At 37.3% G+C, this 10,984-nt stretch overlaps 1 pseudogene; it reads left to right on the top strand.

Moving 5' to 3' along the window:
- Window positions 1-9,857: 9,857 nt before the first annotated feature.
- Window positions 9,858-10,318, top strand: LOC110551622 (large ribosomal subunit protein uL23-like; annotated as a pseudogene).
- The last annotated feature ends 666 nt before the right edge of the window (window positions 10,319-10,984 follow it).

Raw genomic sequence — 10,984 nt, 5'->3', positions numbered from 1 at the left:
GGGCCCAGGTTAGTTGGCTCTGTTGTTCTTCTTGTGGAGCTCCTGTCTACTCCAGGTCCTTCTATCCTTCCCCCCAGTCTTCCACAGGGCTCTCTGCATTCCAACCAATGTTTTGGCTGTGAGTCTCAGCATCTGTTTTGATCCATTGCTGGGTGGATCCTACCAGAGGACAGCTTTGCTGGGCTCATGGCTGCAAGTATAGCAGAGTATCATTAACAGTGTCAGGGGTTGGCTCTTTCCCTTGGTCTAGGTCTCAGGTTGGACCAGGCATTGACTGGATATTCCCTCAATCTCTGCTCTATCTTTACCCCTGCATATCTTGTAGGCAGGGACTTTTGGGGTCAAAGTTTTTTTAGGTGGGTTAGAGTTCCCTTCTCTCTATTAGGAATCCTGTCTGGTTAAAGGGTGACTCTTCAGTCTCCATAGCCTCTGCTACTAGGGGGTCTCATCTAGAGTCAGCCCCATATTCTCCCAGTAGCCTGCTCTTTTATAGGTCTCCAACTTGTCTCAGAGATGCCCAGCCCACGTTTCTCTTCTCTCTGCAAGCCCTCTGTCCTCTCGCCCCTGCTCTGCCCACCTCTGATCCCCACTCGCATTTTCTCAACACTTTCTCTCCTATCCTGTTCCCTCTCTTCAACCACTTCCGCTGTCTATTCTATTTCTCCTCAGAGTGAGATCCAACATCCTCCCTTGAGCCCTCTTTGTTACTTAGCTTCATTGGGTCTGTAAATTGTAATACGGTTATCCTGTACTAGATGGCTAATATCTGCTTGTAAGTGAATACATATCATGTATGCTTTTCTGGATCTGGGTTACCTCACTCAGAATGACCTCTTCTATGAGCTCTCGTTTGCCTGCATATTTCATGATTCTCTTGTTTTTAATAGCTGAGTAGTATTCCATTATGTGAATGTACCACAATTTCTGTATCCATTCTTAGGTTGAGGGACAGTTGAGTTCTTTCCAGTTTCTGGCTATTACAAATAAGGCTGCTATAAACATAGCTGAGCAAGTGTCATTGTTGTATGGTGAAGCATCTTCTGTGTATATGCCCAGAAGTAGTATGACTGGGTGTTGAAGTGGTGCTATTGCTGATTTTATGAGAAAACACCAGATTGGTTTCCAAAGTTGTACAAGTTTGCACTCTCACCAGCACTAGAGAAGTGTTCCCCTTTCTCCATATCCTCTCCAACATGTGCTGTCACTTGAGTTTTTGATCTTAGTCCTTCTTGTGACTGTTAATGAAACTTCCAATTATGGACAGATGGTACCAAGGACCGAAAGTGTCTTCCAGACTCCACTAAGATGGCAATATTTAACCACTATATAAAGCATTTCAATTGTTTATTAAAACTTCTACAGTGGTCAAGGAACTTTGTGAGTAGAGTTAATTCAATTTCTATAGCAAACTCTTTCTGTTTCCACTTCACACATCGAATCGAGCCATAGCAAGCCTGAGTAACAGAAACGGGTGCATAATTGGAGCCATGATCCAAACTCAGGCCACTTAGTTTGAGAGACTGTGCTTGTTAAATCTTTTCTTACTTATTGAAAATTTCATATATGTGTACAATTAAATATGATCATGCTTACCCCCAGTCTTCTCCCTCCAATATAATCACTGTTCTGTCAATCTAAATTTCTCATAGAAAGTGATATTTTAAAAATGACTAAGCAAAGGAGAAACAAACAACCCTAGAGTATTGGAGACAAAGACTTTGTTATCAAGCTAAATTCACTAATTTATTATTGCTTTATAGTATGACAGGATATGACTCAAAATCTGAGAATCATCAACCCTCATACTTATATACCAAACTATGTCTATAAGGGTCATACATAAAAATACGGGAAAGAGAAACAATCACCCTTTATTCCATCCTAGTTATTATGTATAGTCTCTATATCATTCTTTTTAGTTTTCCATGCTAGTTCTCAGTTACTTGAATCCATTTATAGTAATAAAATCCCCACACTAACCCAGTCCCTCTTCCCTGCTGTCATACTGTAGTGATGGAAAGATCTCCATGATTTCAGTTTGTGTATCTCACTTTCTCACCAGAATCTTTTATCCTGTCACCTCACTTTGTACAATCTCCCAGATACTCTACTGGCAACTTATAAACTTTATAATTCTGATTTTTTTTAACTGAAAGGTATAGTTCTTATAACCAGTGGTTTGCAAATGAAGACACAGAGAATCTATGTGACTATTGTAGGAGCCATATCTCTCTAAACCAACCCCCAAAGACCCACATTCTTTCCCCTGCAATATTCATTTAACATTGTTTTTTGGAAATACAAAGTGTGATGCAACCAAAAGCAGTGGTGCATTTATTTTCATCTCTTGCCTCTCTTCTACCACAAAGCCACAATGCAATGTGCTGAACATGTTCCTGTGATGGTTATTCTTAGTTGTCAACTTGACTACATCTAAAATTAACTTAGACCCAAGTAGCTGGGTACACCTGTTAGGGATTGTTAATTAAAACCTTTGAATTTTAAAGACCCACCCCAAATCTGGATCTTTTGATGTAAGAAGATGCACCTTAATCTAGGCCACACCTTCTGTGACAGACTATATAAAAGACAAGGAAGAAGAAAGCTTGCTGTCTTTGTCTGCTCTCACTGGCAAGTTCATTCATTCACTGGCATTAAAGCCTACTTCTTTGGGACACATGCCTAACAGACTCCATCATCACTGAAGCTTAGAAGTAGCACATGTTTATCAGTGGAGCACTATTTTCCTCCAGATAATATGGACAGGTATATTTTATTACTTTAAATGAAACAGGAATATTTTGTCACATTTCATAATTTCTATAATTAAAAGTTCATTCATGGCTGAAGTGCTAGCAATGACACACAATTTAAAGCCAACAAGTATTGTTAATCTGTAAAAATAATTTAGTTGAAAAGTGTTTCCTTTGCAAAGCAGGAGGACCTGAATCCAATACCCAGATTCATGTAAAAACTGCCAGATTGTAGTACTTGCTTGTAATTTTTCTGCTGAAGAGATGGGGACAGGAGGCCCACTGAGGCTCACTGATCAACTAACTTAGTACACTTGGTATACTTGTGCTTATCACTTAATACATTGGAGCTTCAGTCCAATGAAAGATGATGTCCCCCCAATCAAGGTGTACAGAAACTGAGAGATGACCCTCAAATTTGACTTCTGGCCTCCAAATTGTTATAGACATAAAGATGTACAACATGTCTACATGCACAAACATGCACATACTCATAAGTCTACATACACAGTATTAAATCTGTATGTTATACAACCCTGCAAAGGTACTTAATTGATATCACTAATTACATTTTACCCCTGATAATCGATATATAATAACAGGTAATTCATGATAAGCTCCTCTTTGACTATTTAACATTACACAAAAATCCCTTCTCTCTTATTTATGAATAGTGGAAGATCTGAAGTTGTATTTATTAAGTTTTTAATGTTTCTATGTAATAAATCTTCCACTAATTTGCCAAACTGGGCTTTTAACTTTTAAAACATTAGTTATTTATACACTAGTTTTTAATTTCTTCTTTTGTTCTTGTTAACTATAAGATTATGGAAAATAGTCATAATTTTTACACCTGGCCTTAATTTTTTTCTTACTTTTTATTCATAAACTTAACTTTGAAATCCAGCTAGACACAGAGGACAATAAGGATGCACAGAAAACCAAGGAACTGTAGTGAGAATGCAGAGACTACGAACTATTGAGAGCAGACAGTGTGGAAAGTGTTCTCCTGGACTATTGAAAGCATAGTCTCATACTTAAGACACATGCCGATCTGCTTGCCAGTTCCACAATGTGTTGGTTAATCAGATGCCCACATATGCACTTACAAAGTACCATTCATGCCCATTTATGCATTTATAAAGTACCATTATGGCATGTGGAGATGACATCTAAGCATGGGAATTCTGGGATAACTGATAAAAATGAACCTTTAAAAACAAGTTGTTTCTCTCTCTCTCTCTCTCTCTCTCTCTCTCTCTCTCTCTCTTACTGGGTATGGTGTCACACACCTTTAATCCCAGCACTCAGGGAGGCAGAGGCAGGTCGATCTCTGTGAGTTCATGGCCAGCCTGGTCTACAAGATGGTTCCAGGACAGCCAGGGCTACACAGAGATACCCTGTCTCAAAATAAATAAATAAATTAATTAATTAATAAACAAAACAAATTCTTTCTCTCTGGTGCTGAAAGTTTTCTTCTGTCTTTGGAACTTTGTCTGCAAACAGCCCAGAGGAGACACAACCTGAAGATTTACCATTGACCATGATGTGCAAGAATATGTGGAGTTGGTCATGGCTGACAGGATGTACCTACAAAAGATGGTTGTATTTGCAAAGCCTGTACCTAAGTTTTTGGTGCATGGCTTCTTTATATGCCCACTCATGATTGCAGACTCCTGAGAGCTGATAATATATTTTATATTCATTGTCTATCCAGGTGTTAACTTAATGTTCATTATAAAAAGAAGGTGGAAAAGAAAAAGGCAAAGTATGAAGCAGGTACGAAGCGAAGGGTAGAGTATTGTCCTTCATTTCCATTCAACAAATATTGACTGCATAGCAGCTACTAGGTTAGAATATATAGTATTACAAATTACTTACTTGAGAAAGTCACATAAGATGAAAATTATTTTCATTATATGAAAGTTGGAATAAGAGATTGATGGAAGAATTTAATGAAGCAAAATATAGAAAACACAATAAAACTTTTTAGGAAAGTATAGAATTGTGTATTAGGTTAAAAAATAAATAAGCAATAAGTTTTAAAGCAAACATAAATGACATTAGAATTAGCTTAACAAATAAAGTTAGGGCTGGCAAGGAAGATCAGCATGTAAATGCATTTTCCATCAAGCCTGAAGATCTGAATTTGATCACTAGAGAAGTAACTTATCCTCTCACCTCCACATGCACAGGATGGCACATACGTATACACACAATGGTATTGACATACACAGTAAATAAATATGTAATTTTAAAATACTCTGAAAGTAATGTGATTACATTTTTTTTAGTTCTTATAGGAAGAAATGTAGAAAACAATAACTTAAAAAGAAATTATTGAAACAAGAATTTGTCGTGCATTTAGTAATTATTAATTATTTAATGCTAAAAGAGAAAGATATTCTGGGATAAAAATCTAAAACTTTTTTATTTAAGACTTCACAGTTGTGTAAGAGGAACTGGACAGTAAGATATCCAGTGGGAGTTAAGAATAATAAATTTCATATTACAATGAAAATATATACCACAGTGTTTCAGTACTAAGAGCTTACTTTTCCACACATAAACAGCTTCAATCATGAACATTATAAAAAAAACCAATAAGAAAGTACACAGTAAATGTATTAAAAAGAGTGGTGTTTGGGAAAGGAAAAAGGTGACTGAAAAACAAAGATAAAGCTTTTGAAGGAAGTGAATGAAGATAGACAGTAGAGAAGAGATATATGGAAGGAACCAGGAACTTAGAAATAGGAAGGAGAAAAAAAAAAGGCTGGTGTGCTAGGGAAACAGAATTTGTATTCACAGTCTACAAATTGCCAACCCATAGCTAAGAAATCCACCATAAAATAAGCTTCAAACAAGAAAGGAAGAAAGGAAAAGAGGAGGAGAGGACAAAAAATGAGTATCATGTCCTATTTTTTTATAATGAACCTTTTATTTGTGAGAATTTCATACATGTATATAATTTATTTCACTCATATGACCGTCCCATTTCCTCTCCAACCCTTTCCACTTCCCTCTCCAATTCCATAGCTTCTTTCAATAGCAAACTAAATCCTCTCGAGTTCTCCTTATGTTAATGGGTACAGAGCCACCAGAACAGAAGCCATTTCTCTTAAGAAGACTGGAACCCCTTTTCCATTTGAATTGCTTTTTACATTTTTTAATTTTTATTAATTACAGTTTATTCACTTTGTATCCCCCCTGTAGCTCCCTCCCTCTTCCCCTCCCCCTTCTCCACCCATGCCCCTCCCCAAGTCCACTGATAGGGGAGATCTTCCTATCCTTCCTTCTGATCCTAGTCTAACAGGTCTCAGGAGGAGTGGCTGCATTGGCTTCCTCTGTGCCCTGTTAAGGATGCTCTCCCCTCAAGGGGAGGTGATCAGAGAGCAGGTCAATCAGTTCCTATCATAGATAGTCCCTGTTCCCATTACTATGGAACCCACTTGGACACTGAACTGTCATGGGCTACATCTGTGCAGGGGTTCTAGGTTATCTCCATGAATAGTCCTTGGTTGGAGTATTGGTCTCAGAAAAGACCCCTGCACCCAGATTTTTTGGTTCTGTTGCTCTCCTTGTGGAGCTCCTGTCCTCTCCAGGTCTTACTATCTCCCCCTTCTTTCATAAGATTCCCTGCCCAAACTTTGTCTGTAAGTCTCAGCATCTGCCTTGATACCCTGCAGGGCAGAGCCTTTCAGAGGCCCTCTGTGGTAGGTTCCTGTCCTGTACAACCACTTTCGGAATCAATCTAGCACTTTCTCAGACTATTAGGAATAGTGCTTCCTCAAGATCTAGCTATACCACTCCTAGGCATATATTCAAAAGATGCTCAAGTATACAACAAGAACATTTGCTTAACCATGTTTATAGCAGCTTTATTTGTAATAGCCAGAGGCTGGAAACACCCAGATGCCCCTCATCAGAGGAATGGATACAGAAATTGTGGTACAACTACACAGTGGAATATTACTCAGCAATAAAAAACAAGGAAATCATGAAATTTGCAGGCAAATGGTAGGAACTGGAAAAGATCATCCTGAGTGAGGTATCCCAGAAGCAGAAAGACACACAGGGTATATTCCACTCATAAGTGGATATTAGATGTATAATATAGGATAAACATAGTAAAATCTGTACACCTAAAGAAACGAATAAAGAAGGAGGACTCTGGCTAAGATGCTCAATCCCCATTCAGAAAGGCAAAAAGGATGGACATCGGAGGAGGAAGAAAACAAGGAACAGGACAGGAGCCTTCATTCGAATTTTGACTGACTTGGTCTGGTCCAGGTTTTGTTTATATCTTGTGCAGACAACAAGCATAGCCATTGTTAGCTTATGAATGCAATGACCCTGACATATCCATATTACAGTTTGACAGCAACCCTCCCTTATCTCTGGCTCTTACGGTCCTTCTCCCTCTTCTGTGTGAGCCACTGGAAGAGAGAATATGATATAAATATCTCATTCAGGGCCAAGCCCTCCACAGTTGCCCATCCTCTACACCAGCTGTGGGCCTCTGTACAAATTGTTATGCCCTTCAAAAAGGAGCTACTCTGATAAGAATTTAGAGCTGCACTAATCTGTGGGTTTACACTATTTAGTAGGGAGTTTGGTAGTATGTCCATTTACTACAATAATAGTAGGAGTTTCTCCTCTATGGTCTACAGCCATATCAAGTATTCTTGGCCAGGTTGAATATGAGGCATGAGTCCCCTTCTGTGGAGTAGGCCTTAAATCCAATCAAAGTGAATGGTTAACCATATAACTTTTGGGTCACTATTTCACCAACATATCTTATCAGGACAGTTACATTCACAGCTGGTAAAGAATTGATGGCTTTCCTCCTTCAACAAACTGTATAATACCTTCTGGAACTATGAAAGCTAAGCAATAGAGGGGATGTTTGCAAATCAGCTCCAGATTAATATCTCTATGCCCTCTGACCCAAATGTGTAATGTTTTCAAAGTAAGCCCTTAGCATCTGCTTTTGGTGGGAAGCCAAAAACAATGCTTGCCTTTGAAGTATGCATAAAAAAGGAGGCTCTCAGAGAAGGAATTTCTCTAAAATATCATGAATCACTATAAAATGGGAGTATCCATTATTCTTCAATAGATTTGTGAGGTGTAAAGAACAAACAAAAATAACTTGTTCTAAATCCTGATGTTTCAGTATACATCTGCTTATCCCAGAAAATCCCCTGGGATTTTCTGTCTTACTGAAACAAATTAAAAATTAGAAGGGACACCAAAAGGCTAAATAAGAAATTTTTGGCGTAAGATAAAGTTCATGAATAAATCTTTGATACCTAGAATCCTTCATATTTTGTATAAAAATTGAAAAATTGTCCCATTAAAATTTTTCTAAACTTCCAGTTAAACTAAATTACTTATTACTGTGCTGTCCTAAACAGAACTTTCGCTACCTTACTCTGATCTTTAAGACTTAACTATCAGGGCTGGAGAAATGGCTCAGATGTTAAGAGCATTGGCCGTTCTTCCAAAGGTCCTGAGTTCAATTCCCAGAAATCACATGGTGGCTCTTAATGAGATATGGTACCCTCTTCAGCCCTGCAGGCACATATGCAGGCAGAATACTTTATATATAATAAATAAATCTTTTTTTAAAGATTTAACTACCATATATTTTATATAAACCCTCTTCCCAAACAGAATAAATTTTCACTCCTGCACAGCACCATTTCCTTTAGTCTATATCACCTGTTTATTTGTTCTGTTCTTCAGTTAGATTAAAACACTGCATTTTATCTATGTTTGTAGATAAATAGTACTAAATCTGAAAGGAGGACTGAGACAAAATCCCACTGAATCCAACAGCCACCATTTCAGCTAGATGACTGGTCAGAAATTCTCCAAAATCGGTCTTCTTCTTTCTGTGTTCCTCAAGAACTGGGGTTAGAGTTGCGCTCCCATGCTTTCCTCTTATAAAGGTGATAGGACCTGAATTCATGACTGAGCCAGCACTTTAAGCCACTGCACAGATCCTCCACCCTCTTGTCTCATGTATTTTATTCTAACAATAGGATTTCACATTTGTCAATATGTAATTTATTCCATGCCTAAATACTTTAGAAATTTTTAATTGTCCCTCAAATATGGTTTTGATTATTTTCATTTTCAATTCTCATCTAAAACTTTTCTTAGTTTACTTTTTATAAGAAAAAAAAACTATTAAACAACAGAAGTTTGTATTCAAGTTCTAACACATTGCTCAGCAGTTTTCAAAGACACATAGAAATGTGTTAGCCATAGCTAAGAATTCCTCCATAAAATCAGCTTTAGTCGAAAACTAGAACAAATTGCAAAACTGAGAGTTTTTACCCTTCTGTGTAAGTTATGTTGTCACTCATGGTTTAAAATAAAGAATACCTCAAAAGTTTTATACATAATAAGGTGAATATAATTAATGTCTACCTGTAAGCAGCACTTGAAGTGCTTCATATGGTAAAGTTTGCATGTTTTATCATTCTGAAAAACTAAATATCATTTTAATAATTAATCTGTAGCTTAGCTAAGGGTTCTACATGAGGCTGGACACAGTCCCTGAGACACCTGCCAAAATAAATTCACCCAAACATGTATATTCTTTTAATCCTATGTTAATAAAGTAGGTACTCTTAGAAATAAATATTTGAACAATGTGATGGATACTTCTGAGATAAAGGTAAATATTTTCATTCCCACACTTCAGAGATGAGATTTTTTTAAACCAAGAAACCTAATGGAAATCTTTTTCATTTACAGCCTGCAAGAGATAAGAAAACCTATTTCTAAAATGTGGACAGTGCTAATTACTGAAAACTATGTGCCAGGAGCTGTATTGGACATTTCATGCCTACAATCTCTGAGTGTCGGTCCCAGAAAAATCAATTAGGTAATCTCCTTCACACACATGTCTCCAGTCACCACAAACATCAGAAAGGCTGAAACTTCATTTTTTTCCAGATGAAAAAGTACATCGCACCAAGGTTTTCTTCCAAACATACTTGAAAAAGTTTAAGCAGCTATTTATTGTAGTTTGTCTTATGTTACCAATATAGACTAGGAACCAAGTTAAGAACAAGCGTCTTCCTCTTCGCCAAGATGGTGCCAAAAGCGAAGAAGGAAGTTTCTGCCCCTCCCAAAGCTGAGCCAAAGCGAAGGCCTTGAAAGCTAAGAAGGCAGTGTTGAAAGGCGTCCACGGCCACAAAAAGAAGATCCACATGCCACCCACCTTCCAGTTGCCCAAGACACTGCGGCTCCGGAGGCAGCCCAAATACCCTCGAAAGAGTGCGCCCAGGAGAAACAACCTTGACCGCTATGCCATCATCAAATTTCTCCTGACCACTGAGTCAGGCATGAAAAAAATAGAGGACAACAATACACTTGGGTTCATTGTGGATGTCAAGGCCAAGAAGCACCAAATCAAACAGGCCGTGAAGAAACTCTATGACGTTGATGTGGCCAAAGTTAATAGCCTGATAAGGCCTAATAGAGAGAAGAAGGTTCAGTTGGCTCCTGATTATGATGCTCTGGATGTTGCCAACAAGATTGGGATCATCTAAACTGAGTCTAGCCGGTAAACTCTAAATATATATTCTTTTCCACCATAAAAAAAAAAAGAACAAGCTTCTTATCAGTTCAAAACACCTGAAAATTGGATGGATAGAGTCCTTTAAATATTATTTTATGGAGGATTGATCAATATATAACAATTAGAGGTTTATACATGAGAGAATTTAGAAATAAAGTCTTTTATTCGATTCCAAATTAATACCACACTCTTAATAAATATTTGTTGAAGACATAAATAAATGAGTTAAGTAAGAGAAGGGTCAGGCCTGGTTAGTACTTAGATGGGAAAAAGAGAAGATATTTCTTGTTTTAAGCACATGAAAGACAAGTTATAAAGACTACCCTAATCTCTATTCTTTTTATTTTTAAAATTTTAATGGAGTTATAAACTTACTGAAATACATATTAACAATATTAAACATTCTTTATTGTTTATACTTAAAGGTTTTGTTTATATTGATCCTTTTATTTCCCACCTGATATTTGATCTGCTGAGCATGAGTTGTTCTAGTGACTACATTAACAGGCCAAATGAGGAAACATCTGAAAGTTAATGAGGCTGCAAGACATATTCAATGTCATGAAGACAGTCAGAACAGATTTTCAAGTTTTTTGACTCTTCTTTTAGTTCTTAATTGAGGTAGTTTATGTCTTAA

Source organism: Meriones unguiculatus, chromosome 1 (genome assembly GCF_030254825.1).
Source record: "Meriones unguiculatus strain TT.TT164.6M chromosome 1, Bangor_MerUng_6.1, whole genome shotgun sequence".
NCBI classification, from domain to species: Eukaryota; Metazoa; Chordata; class Mammalia; order Rodentia; family Muridae; genus Meriones; species Meriones unguiculatus.
The sequence above is the reverse complement of the archived record's forward strand: the minus strand, read 5'-3'. Positions and strand labels throughout refer to the sequence as shown.